Here is a 12,461-nt window from a genome sequence, read left to right as displayed (position 1 = left end):
ACATAGTTTCCTCTTGGGTTTCTCCAGTCCAATAGAGGACAACATAGATTTATGTTTTTTTGCTTTCCTGTGTATTCGCCTGACTCGCAAGTGATGCTAGCAATGAAGTATTTTTTGTTGTTGACTGAATTGAAAAAAACCCACAAAATGAAACATTTGTGCTCATCCAAAACAACATTTGCTTTTGTTCCCTCCACTAAACAAAACACCAACTCTTTAGACTTCACAAATTTAAACATGTTTTCCTAGAAATCACTGTTGGCAAGTATGTGAGCATGCTGTTTTACATTGTAAGTATTCAGGAGGCCATGGATATTTTTATTAATACCTTCTCAGAGGGCTCTGTGCAGGTTTTCTGAACTCCTTTGCTCCTTACTTACTAGCACAAGATAAATATGATAAATCCTATCTACATTTCTTCGCCTTTTCCTTATTCCTCTGGTACACCATTTAGGCTGGAAGCTGGTCCTTTGGCATCCTTTTAGGTATTTCTTTTGCTGCTTTCTGAATAAGGCAGTGTTTCCACATCTTGAGCTGATCCACTAGCTAAGTCAGGTTCTCCCCGTCACGTGAACGTACACATTTCTTTGTCCTCTGACTTTTGTGACCCTTCTCCATCATGACATTTGCGTGTGTCTCTAAAATCTTTCTTAAGATTTTTCTGTTCCTCATTCCTCTTGGCAGATAGGCAGTTCAAGATGGTTCATCAGTCAATCTCTTGAGCCAAAGTTGGTCAAATCACAGTTGTTAAGATTAGCAGTTCCTCAGGGTTCCTCATCTGGTGAGAACAGCTGAGGTGAATTCATAGAAACATTTCACGGCCCAACAATTTTCCTCCTAACTTCATCAGAGACGAGAAGTTGTCAGTTGTACTGGGGCAGATTCACCAACTCATCGCAGGAGGCACCACAGCAACATTGCTCATTGCCTCCTCTGTGGATGTTTTTCTTAACAGAAAACTGAGAACTATAGTGCCTATAATGAGAGAAGCTGACGTCAGGAGAAATGGGGACTTGCAGAATTGTCAAGTGACAGATACAACTAGCTATGTGCAGATACAACTACCTATACGAAGATCACTTGCTGGGAAGCTGGCATCACGTCATTCCTGTGACAGGGCACACATACGTGATGCAAGTCACCAGTCCCAGAGAGCAGGGCTGTTGCAAGAGTCTGCCCTAGAGCCTTATGAGGCAATTCAGTCCTGACACACACCGATGGAAATCTAAAGGATCTGAAGAAAGGAACACAAGAATTGCAGAAAGTGCAGCTAAGTGCCCAGAAATGCTCCCAGCAGAGTAGGTAGTGATCCACTGTGCTTCGAGTCTAGTGGTCTGCAGCAGGACTACTGTATGTCTGCATTTTCAGTTCCATAATCATCACCCCAGATAACCCACATTTGCCTAAAATCAGAGGCAGAGACAGGAAGGGTATTACAATGGAGAGAGAAAACAGACCGCAGGGAATTGAGGAGAAGGGGGTTAATGCAGGAATTGAAACAGTCAGCGGAGACTGAAAAACTGCTGAGGGAATAAGCATCTCGGATAAACTTTCCCTCGCGTTGCTTACCTATATAGGTACATGTGTACTGTTGCTATGGCACAGGTGTTTTTTCTTTTTTCTTTTTTTTTTTTTTTTAATTTTGTGAATAATCTGAAGCATATATTTATGAAGATATGGTGATTTTTCCCGGAGCTCTGCTGAATAGGAGGCAGTGCTCTGCAGCTGCTCCCCAAGCGACCAGAAGACTGGTAAGGATTACTGGATATCCCCAAGGAATTTGGGAAATGCCATGCATCTAGGACCTCACTAAGGGTCTGGGGACGCGTGCTTGCATTCCAGTTCTGATAGCAAGATTATGTAGCCTCCTTCAAAGTATATGCATCAGTCTCTCCCAGGGCTGTGCCCAGAACTCAAATCATAATTGTGCAGCTAAAGAAAGAAAATCTTATTCTCCAGGGAAAATTTGTCAGGTGTCCTCTGGCAGTGATGAGAACTGGACTATGGTTGGCTTTAAATGAAATGGAGTTCTGGCAAATAGGGACATGAAACTTTCTGTATCCATCTAGGAAGAGCAAACTCTCTTCTTCTGTAATATTGATGCTCAGGTTTTTTAGCATCTATGACGCATTAGACATTGGAGTCTGAGTTGAACCATGTAAGGGAAATGCAGTAGACAGCTGAGTTGTTTTCCACTTTTTGTCACTGAACTGCAAGACAAAGACCACTTGGATCAACACTTTTGATTTTCTGATATTTTGATTAAATTTTGCATTCTTCATTCATTTAATCTTTTCACATATAAAGCTCGCCACAGCTTAATTTAGGGTTTCTCAGTTGTCTTCTGTGTTTTTCTTCTGGGATTCAATCACACCTACTCTTTTATCAGCAAAATATTGCTAATTCAGGTACTCAGGCTTAGATCAATCACAAGATCTCCCACTGTTCTGCTTCTTTTTTTTCCCTTTCAGATCCCAAATAAATCTTACATATTTTCCTTCACTGAGTGTGCTACCTACACCTTGAGTAAATTTCATAGTCTGCTTTTCCTGAATTCACTGAAAACTTTAAAAATTGTCAAGCGCACCAGGGCTTGGACTTTATAGAAGTAAGATAACCTGGTTGTACCCTTCTCAATGGCACCTCGTGCTTTCAGAAACCATACGAACTATTGTTTAAAAGCCACTTGTTTTCATGTTTCTGAGTGAGTTTCAGCTCTGCGGGAACTCTTAGCTTTGCTGTTCTTCTTTCAGATTATTTTGATTTCTTATTACCCCTGTTTCCTTGCAGTAGTCAATATGAGCTTTGGGCCTGGAGTGCTTTAAACAACTCTTATTCAGGCACAGGGTAGTAAGTCCTTCTGGCTAACAGAAGATAAACCCCAAAGATGTCCTTTTGCCTGGGTTGTCTGGAGTAAAAGTACAAAGTTCTCAGCACGTTTGATCTCATAAGAATGAGAAAACTTTCATGCCCGTAAGAGTGGTAAAGGTTGGGAAGTCAAGAAAACTCTGCACTCAGTAAAGTAAAGGAAATTACAGTAAGCCGCCTGAACTCTAGCCCTGTAGTGTTAGCCGGGAGTTCACGCTCAGCCTGCTCCCAGCTTCCAGCTAGCCCACGTATTTCATCCAGAGCTATGAGGAATGGCAGCAGTGCTGGCATTTAAGAGGAAAGAGGTGCTGGTAGGACTTACTCTCGAGGCTAAAAAAATGTGCAAGAAGTTCTTCGAATCCTTTAAACCAAGCTATAATCATGATAACACCATTCATCACAGCAGCCCCCCCGCCAAACCAGCCTCTTTAAACACAACTCTTCCTGCTGTATAAAGTCATTCAATGAAAGATTTTATTACTGCTGTCTGTACTATTTTTCCAGGGCGCTACCATAATAGAAATCACCACAGAGAAATCGGTAATAATCACACATGTTTCATATTGGTTCCCATGTGGAAAACATTTCAAAGGTGTCAGTGCCTGGAAAACCTGATAGTTTCATTGAATACCAGAATGAAACTCCAAGGCAAACCCTGAGGAGAGATTAACACTTGGAAGTATAAAATTCAGGTAGTAATGAGAAGCCAGGTGTTCACTGTCAAGGATTCCAAGTTTCCCTAATTACGGGCAAGTATCTGACTTTAACTGCCTCTCTCAGGTGAGCCAGTAATCCTTTGTTGACAAAGATTTATAAAGAGAAAAAAATAACAATAGGAAAAGAAAAAGAAATATGCCTCTGTTTGCTGCTATGGAGAAAATATTACACAGGCAGTCCTATTTCTAACTAAATTAAGACGAGAGAGGGAGTTGGAAGTCATGTTGCACCCACAGTGATCATTCTGCAAATTGCAATATGGATCTAGAATTTCATGTTAATTACATTTTATTTGAAAAGTGCTGCACTACACAGTATTTTCCACAGCAGTGGAGGCTTGATTCTGCTCTCAATTATGTAGGTGTAAAGTGGAGTATCTCCAGTGAAGCTAATGAAGTTAGAGTAGTTTAACACTGAAATGAGGAAGATTACAAAAAGGCCCTAGAGCCTGCAATATTGCTACTGCAGTTAATGATCATTACTGCAGAATGCTGTAGTCTGGTAATTATTTTGTTCGTGCAGGTAGAAAGATACACAAAACTGGCATTGATTGCATCTGTAAGAGAAATAGTCCAAAATTCTCCAACCTTATATTGTCTCTCCAAATTGCATCGCATATTCCTTTTTGTGTGTATGGTGGTTCTGTGCAAAAGGGAGCGTGTTCAGATTTTGAGGAGGCTGATTTAAAAGGCTGCATGGGAAGCTGAGCATCAAAGTAACAAAACTGTGCCTTCTGTTTCATTAATCCTTTAGGCTGCTCTGATGTCTATTGCCATTATGCAGAGAGCCCATTACTTTTGCTGCTTTCAGAGCGTTTTGATACAGACTTTAAAGTACAACAACTATGGCACTCCTAGTCAAAACCACTTTCCAAATCTTGGCTTACCAGTCACATCGTTACATGCCAGCCAGGCTTTCCCAAGCACCATGCAGGGGTGTGTTTAGGGCCATAATGTGGACCTGAGTTCCTGTTCCTGGGATGTTGGGTGGAGCAGGCCCAGATGAGCCCAAGACAGCAGTGGATACCTTGAGTTCGTCTCTCCCTGGGGAGGTGTGGACACAGGAGCTACATCTATGCTGGTAAACTGACCTGGATTGGGAGTTTATGCTCAAGCATTGGGGTGTGATTGTCCACACTTAAACTGCTAGCAGAGTCCCTGTAATGGATTTAACCATCATGTCATCTGAGTTGGGGATGGATGTGAACAGAACATGTAATAAGAACTATCCCCAAAAAGCAGCTGGGATATGGCCATCCTGTTCTGGGGGCTCATGAGTGTTCATGAATGCAGGCTGGGCCATGCCCAGGTGGCTTCAGAGCCTACAAAAGATCTCTACTCTAAAAAAGATCTCTAGTCTGCTTGCATTTGTATAGATGTAGCATAGTATATGATGCAGCTGCGTAGCAGCAGCCATGAGGCTGGAGCAGAGACAAGTCACCACCAATCCATCTTACCTTTTCCTTGAAGCCCTGTAGAGCCAAATTCAGGTACCAACCTGGTGGCTCTGGGGTAACCCAGTGGCTACTGTCAAGGAGCTGAACTGTATGCTTTAAGGCACAAGGATATTCCATGTGGACAGGCCTGGATGCACCTCTGCCTGGTCATAGCATCCAGCCGACCCACTGCCCGAGCAGCTGTGAGCGACCGTCCCAAATGTCCTTCCTAGAGATGCCCCAGCCCCAGGGAGTGCCAGGGTGCAAGGGCGCTGTAGGCAGCCTGATGGCAGCATTGATGTGAGTGTAGGGTCCCAGCACATGGGCTTCTGCTTGTTCCTGGGACTGACTAGGTCAGGTACAAGCTCAGTGTAGCCTTGGAATGAGCGAAGTAACAATGAAGGGAAGTGGCTGGATGCACCCAGCACTTTAATTCTACTGAATTCATACTTTGACACAGACTAAGTATATAGCCAGTGCCAGCCTCTTTGTTAGTACAGCTATCTGGTTTATATTTATATTCCCCATATATTAATATATTTATTATAAGAGACATTTTTTGTGAATGTATCTCTTAAAAACTCCCATGCCAACCTGCTTTCTCCAGCCAGGTGACTCAAGCTTAGCATCAATATTTGTAATGAATTTTGAGCATATGACAATGTATCAGTGACAAGATGAGAACAGATCGTTTGAAAAGATATTATTAAAAGGTCACTATTGTCAGATAAACTGTTTTCAGCAATACTGCGGTCCAGGTATATGCAGATTTAATAACAACTCTAATATCAGCTACATTTGAAGAGGGAGTTTTTCCAAGGCAGAAGGAGTGCTGAGGTCCCCAGATCAATTCAACTGGGAGAGGGGAGGCTGTCTTTTTGTGTCTTTTAGGCTCCTGGAGATTTCCCACCTTTGTACTTTACACTGTGGGTGGCAAGTCCACAAATTGTTCTGTAGCTGTGCTTTGGTGGTCATGCTTCTTCCATTCTGTGTTTGGAGGTGTTGAATTGCTGCTGACTTGTTTGTCACAATATTACTCCTAATGCCTTTTAAAAGTTACTGTGTTTTGGCTGCTCTTGCTTCTCTCTCAAGTGACAGTGAATTAGAGAGGAAGCATGGAAGGAGGTGGATTCAAACAGCCTTTGCAATCAGCGTTGGTAGGAGGCAGGCAGGGACAAGGATGGTTTTACACTGTGGGGCTTGCTTCTTTCACTTTGCATTTCTCTGAATCGAAGTGTACTTCTTCACCTCTCCCCAAACACAAAGCCAACACAAAAACTCATCAGGCAAAGCGTTATAAATTTCTTCTCATTAGGCAATTGTCAAGTACCCCGAGCAACCAAATTCTGAGAGGCTCCCCCAGAAAGGGAAGACAGCTTTGTCCGTGGGATAAAATACAGCTTGTCCTCAGGAAGGACATCACAGTTCAGCTCAGAAGCATGAGCTGGAAAAGGCATACCGCACATGTTCATCATGTAATCTATCTCCTAGGATGCACAACTTGAAAAGAGTTCGTATGTCACTGCAATATGTCCCCTTGTTTATCTTCCAGACAGACTTCATGTATCATGTTGATAAATTGGGCAATGCACAGGGCCAGTTCCCTCCTACTGAGGTGAGTGGGAGCTGCATGGTGCCTGATACCAAAGCTAGGGAATTATTCCGATTGACTAACACAGCTGAGCGCATGCCAGGCTTGTTTTAATTTCCTTGTCAGATCTCTTGGGGAGTTACGGAGCTGAGGGGTGACTGGGTTTCAGGAGCAGACCAGAGGATGGTAGCACCATCTACTTAGCAGCACCCCATGTAGCAAACACAGTTCAGGACCTGCAAAACGGGTGTGTTTGTATAACTTGGGGAGCAGCCCAACTGCAGGTGCAAGAGGCTCAGGGTCCAGGGAAAACAAAATCCACTTGCTCTGCCGAAGCTGTTGCTCAAGGTTTATCCTTTTTACTAGTTGTCCTGGAGGGTTACTCGAGACATTACTGTAACATAAACAATTATTAATAATGATTCAGCAGCTATGTTACTCTGTGTAAAAGAAAACAAAACCAAATAAGGCCGATCTTTTGCAATACTACTTGCGGTTTCCTATAGGGACTGGTCTGTGTCTTCCAGCCATAAAATAATTAAATCTCACTGCTTTCCAGTGGTGAAGGATCTTGAACACACACTGAGGCTTCAATCCTCACATGGATAATATCTTTGGGCGTCTGAGTCCAAATATTAAGATCATATTTTACCAAAATGGCTTTGATTTTTATTTTTTGTTTAAATACTAAAACAAAATAATTTCAAAGCCTGTTCAGTGTCAATGCAGGGAACAGCACTCACACACCTGGACTCTGCTGCTTTTGTTCCTCACATTTGTGGAGTGAAACAGTGACCATTTTCTTCCCCTGGAATCTGAAGCTTAACACTGAGCTGCGTGTCCAGGCAGCTGTTGACCAGTGCACGACTCTTTGTGGAGCCCATCTGCAGCACCGCGCTGTATCCACGTCTGCCATCTCTTGGGGGCTCACATGGAGAAGACTTCATGTGCAGTCTTCTGCCGGGGTTTGTCCCCCGGCACCTGATGTTTGCCCCAGGAACATTTCTTTGCAGTAATGCAGGCAAAATAATGCCTCGTGTGACATATGAATGATTTGCTCCTTCACTGACGGATAATTGTACTATAATGGATAAAGCTGTTCAAACGTAATGGACACCGATGATCAGTGGGTTCAGCAAGACTGTCCAGGGTATCGTCCCATTTCTGTGTTTGGGAATGGGAGGGAGAGTAAGTCTGGATGGGTAGTGGGGGAGGGTTATACGGGCTGTAGGGTTGTGTAGCTGTGTCCCTCTTGCCCTGACAGTGTTCTGGTACCATAGACATACCTCCAACTCCAAAAACTTTCCTAGAGTAGCTATCTGGCCAACAAACGCATATAATTTTGTTTCTGTCCTATCAGAAAACAAGAAGGAGTTAACCCAAGAGCTGTCATCATCATAAATACAGCTTGGAGAGGGAGGCAGCTAAGTCACTAATCCGTTCTGAATTCAGCCTGGTGATGCAGAGAGAAAAGAGTGCGTGGCCAAGAAGAAAAACACTGTGTATATCAAAACACACGCGAAGAAAATTAGCTTGAGAATGGGAGATGCTGAACATAAAGAGAAGAAAGCAAGAGAACAGAACCAAAGATAATGAAAATAAACAGCCACAGCCAGACTCAGATGCTCTCTCTCTCCCATTAGAGATGACTTAACCAACATGTGTTGCCTCACTGGAAAGGTATGCAGGCAGGTGTGACTCAGGATGTGTCCAAATGTGGCCTCTTGTTCTATCCAAGGTGAACATTAAAATGTAGAAGTAAATAACTGTATTTTGTACCTGAATTAGTAATTGCAAGGGACTGATTCCAACATGCCTTAGAGATTTAGCCATGGAAATCCCACTGACCTTCAGTAGTGCTTATGCACCTACATTCCTTAGGCGCTTTAGAAAATCTGTGTATGTGTACTGGGCTCAAGGGAAAAGTCCACTGCTATTATTATAATGTGAATATGATTTTAAGATCCTGTAATGTACTCAATTTTATACAAATTTACACAGTAGTATTTGTCAGGTCAGGGTTGTTGCCATCAAAGCGTAAAGTTTAAATGGGTGTGAATTACTGAGACTTAACATTGTACTTTGAATTATGTCTTTTTATACTTACATGAGAGTGTCCTTTCTGAGTCACATCTGGTTTTTGTGCTGTTTACAAACTGCTCCAAAAAGCTGAGCTGAGAATATTTGCAGTTAGTTCAGTATGTCAAACAGAGGAATAGAATTTAGCTCTATTCTTAAACCATGATTATTTATGTAGCAGGCATGTTGGCCAACAAAAAGAATGAAAGCTGACGGGCATGAAAATAACCAGTCTGCTCGTACATGAGTCTTGCTTGCAGTGGTCCCAGCAGGAGCTTGAAGAGGACTGTGTAAATTGTGAAACAAAGGGTGCATAGTTAACGCACGCCAGAGGTGACCATTTGTGGGGCTACATAATGCTGCAAATCCCACATGGTGGTGAGGCTGTGAAAGGGCAGAAGGACCTCAGAAAGCTACAAGAGCTTTCCCCCATGCTTCAGGAATATGTGACTGTTGGCACTGAGCATGGGCTGGTGCACCAAGTCACCAGTTTAACCTAAAAATGCGGAATAAGTAGAAAAAGACATGTAGCTGTTTGGATTATGCCCACCCAAAGATAAATTAAAGGGAAGATTAAACTTAAAACAAATTACAGTTTTGAAATGAGGTAATCAGAAGTGTGAACGTGTCAGTATTGTGACAGCCACATGCCTTAATCTGGTGCTTACAGGCATACCCATTGGCACATGTGCTGTCAGAACTATTACATGATCACATATAATGGTTTTACCTGGGGTGCCTACCTTGTTTATCGAGTAGTCTGGACAGAGATTTCTGGATGAGACAGATGATCAATAATTAGTTTTAACATTATTTTCTTAAAAAACGAGCCTTTTGTTATTTTCTGCTGGCCAGTCCTCTCTCTAATGACTTTAAATCTACTGGGCAATCTGATCTAAACTTGACACAGGGAAGAGGGGATACTGCGTGTCCTCAGAACCTCACTGAGTCGGCTCAACGAGCATATTAGACATCAGAGAATCACTCGCTCAAAGTGAAGCAGGTTCCGTTGATACTGCATTTCACAGTCTGTTCAGGTTTGTCACTCATAGTGCTCCTCATACGCAGTCCCAGCAGCAGGCATACACCAGGTAAGGAATTTTCACAGGGCCATGGATTTTCCTCTGGCAACTGCTACTCTATCGAGTACCTTGCAAACACAAAGTGAGCTTTACAGTGATAAAGAGAAAATTAAGTGTTATTATCTGCACGCTGTGGAAGAGGATCTAAGGGGATACAGTGCCATGGATTTTGGGTGCTTCAACAGTTATTTCTATAAAACAGGGCACAACTAGATTTTTCTGATGTGCCAAGCATTGGCCATTCTCAGACAGAGCTGAGATAAGTGAGAACTACTGACAGGACCATCCATCCCGTGGACTCGGAGATGCACGTCTCGCAGCACTGCTCTTTCACTCCGCTGTGTTGCATGAGCGTGTCTCTGCTGGAACATGTGCTGTTTTGTGTGACTTGCCTCACTCCTTGTAAACTCTACATAATGTAGTGGACTCAGATGAGGCTGGAAACTGAAGAAATAGGGAATATATTACAGTGTTTTCAACACAGAGTGGAAATTGTGGAAAGGTGAGAGTTTTGGCACTGAGAGAGTAAAGAACAGCTTACTCCACTTAATAGCAAGCTATGATGAGAAGCAGTTTGTCTGCTGTCAGTATCTCACAGACCCTTTTGCTCTCCCATCCACCTTTCTCCAACTAACATTCCTGAATCCCTGTGAACTCTTGGTCTTCCAAGATCCATCTCACAATGCCAAGGCAGGCTGATGGAATAAAGCAGAACTTTGTCCTTTGGCACCTCTGTTTTTCTTATATTCCTTTCTTCTTTTTTTTTTTTTTTCTTTTCCCCATGGTAAAGAATCTTTGCGGCACATATTTCTCAGGCTTCTCTAATGGGCCTGTCTAAAGAGGAAAGGAAAAAGGAATAAAACAAACATGAAAACTTTTGCAAAGATGAGACCAGGAAGGTATTTATTGCAGTAAAAATATGGTAGGATGAACAAAAGGATCACTCTGGAAAACCTTGCTGGTATGGGCATCTCCTCGATGTCACAGGTTACTCATTTGTGGAAGATTTTCTGGGATCAGGATACAAAATATTTCTCATATTTTGGCGACTTCTATTAAACCTGTCAGCTCAAAATTACCAAGATTTATGAATTAATATCTAATTGGTCTAATTCACTTATATATAAGGTCGGCTATAAAATCTACTAAAAGATATATAATCTATAAAATCTTGATCCGAATAGGCAGTTGGATGCTGCAGCATGAAGCTTATCTGTCGTATTCCTTATACAGGAAACCTTCTGATATACGATTCTTTTAATCACCTATATAGCATTCCGTCACATATAGACTCAAATCAGCAACTTTGTATAATTCTGTATAAAGTCGAAAAAGGAGAAAGAAGACGGCACATATTTTGCTAATATGGTTATGAAACCGAAACTCTTAAAGCTGATGCTGAGCTATTTCAGGTTTTAGATATACATAACATTATGCAGTCAGAAGGAAGGTGCCTCATCCCATATTGCAGTGCTCTTGATATAATTAAAATTTATGTGCAATATTTTATTTAATTTCATAAAATTAATCCAAGAGCAAAACTGCGTGATCTTGTATGGCAACATAACTTTGTATTCATGGCTGATTTTTTCCCCTTAACACAGAAAAATAATGTGGGTTGATGCAGTGTCCTAACACAATAGGGGCTAATGAATAGAGCTTGCTGCACTCAAGAGACTGCAGTTCAATTACTAGTGGTGCCAATCAAGTCAGAAATATTAACCATGGTAACAGCAGATTTGAGTTGCGTGGAAAGAGGCAGTGGCTTCTTGGGGAAGATCGCCTCTTGGGAGGGAAGGGGATGCTCACAGCAAGAGTTGCAGAAGGCAGGAGAATGCTTCTTTGTGGCAAAGGAGAGCAATACTCAGCTCATGCTACAGGGAGCTTTGTGCTGTTTGTGTATGTTTTCGTTGCAAGTGTGCTTGCAGTAAGTGTGACTTAAGTAAGTGCCCATACTATCTGCATAACCTATAGAACTGTATTTCCTACGTATAAGTGTACAATGTATTAGTTAATCGTGTGAAAGACAAATTTCAATGCAGATTAGGTCCTAAGCAGAAGTAAAATATTGCTGAAGTCAGTGTGACTGGGCTGAATTACACCAATCGAAGCTGTAGCCTTTTATGAGGATTTACTTAATATAGTGCATTTGTTCTGCTGGCTGATGATCAGAGTGAGGATCCCTTGATTTGATACAATGGCAGTGTTATGTATTAGTAGCATGAACAGGAAGCAGCTGGCGTCCTGTTCAGAAAACAATTTCAGTTTTTATTGCAAAGAACAATATTGAAAAACAGTGTGTGTGTGTGTGAGGGGCCTAATCCTTAAAAATGGGCTAGTTTGGATACTGTCCCTTTTCATTGACTAGTCACTTCTGGACTAAATCTAGATTTGTCTCTTTTCACAGAAAGCTGTTCTGGTGTCGGTCCTTTGGAATACAGAGAAAACCGGCTAGAGCCCCAGAATGGCTATTTTGCACCTGCCTGCTGCCTCTCCTTCTGTTCCAGCTGGTGAGTATGCTCAGTGGTGGAGTGCTTTTCCCTTTCTCTTATTCATGAAGAGATGGCACATCTTTTTGGTCACCATCACTGAAACATTTCCTATTCTTTGTCTTGGATGCCATTAAAAAAGCCAGCTGTTGGGGATGGTTACTGTGTTGTGGCAGCTTAGCTCCGTTGTTAACTCAAAC

This window comes from Chroicocephalus ridibundus, chromosome 3 (assembly GCF_963924245.1).
Source record: "Chroicocephalus ridibundus chromosome 3, bChrRid1.1, whole genome shotgun sequence".
NCBI lineage: Eukaryota > Metazoa > Chordata > Aves > Charadriiformes > Laridae > Chroicocephalus > Chroicocephalus ridibundus.
The sequence above is the reverse complement of the archived record's forward strand: the minus strand, read 5'-3'. Positions refer to the sequence as shown.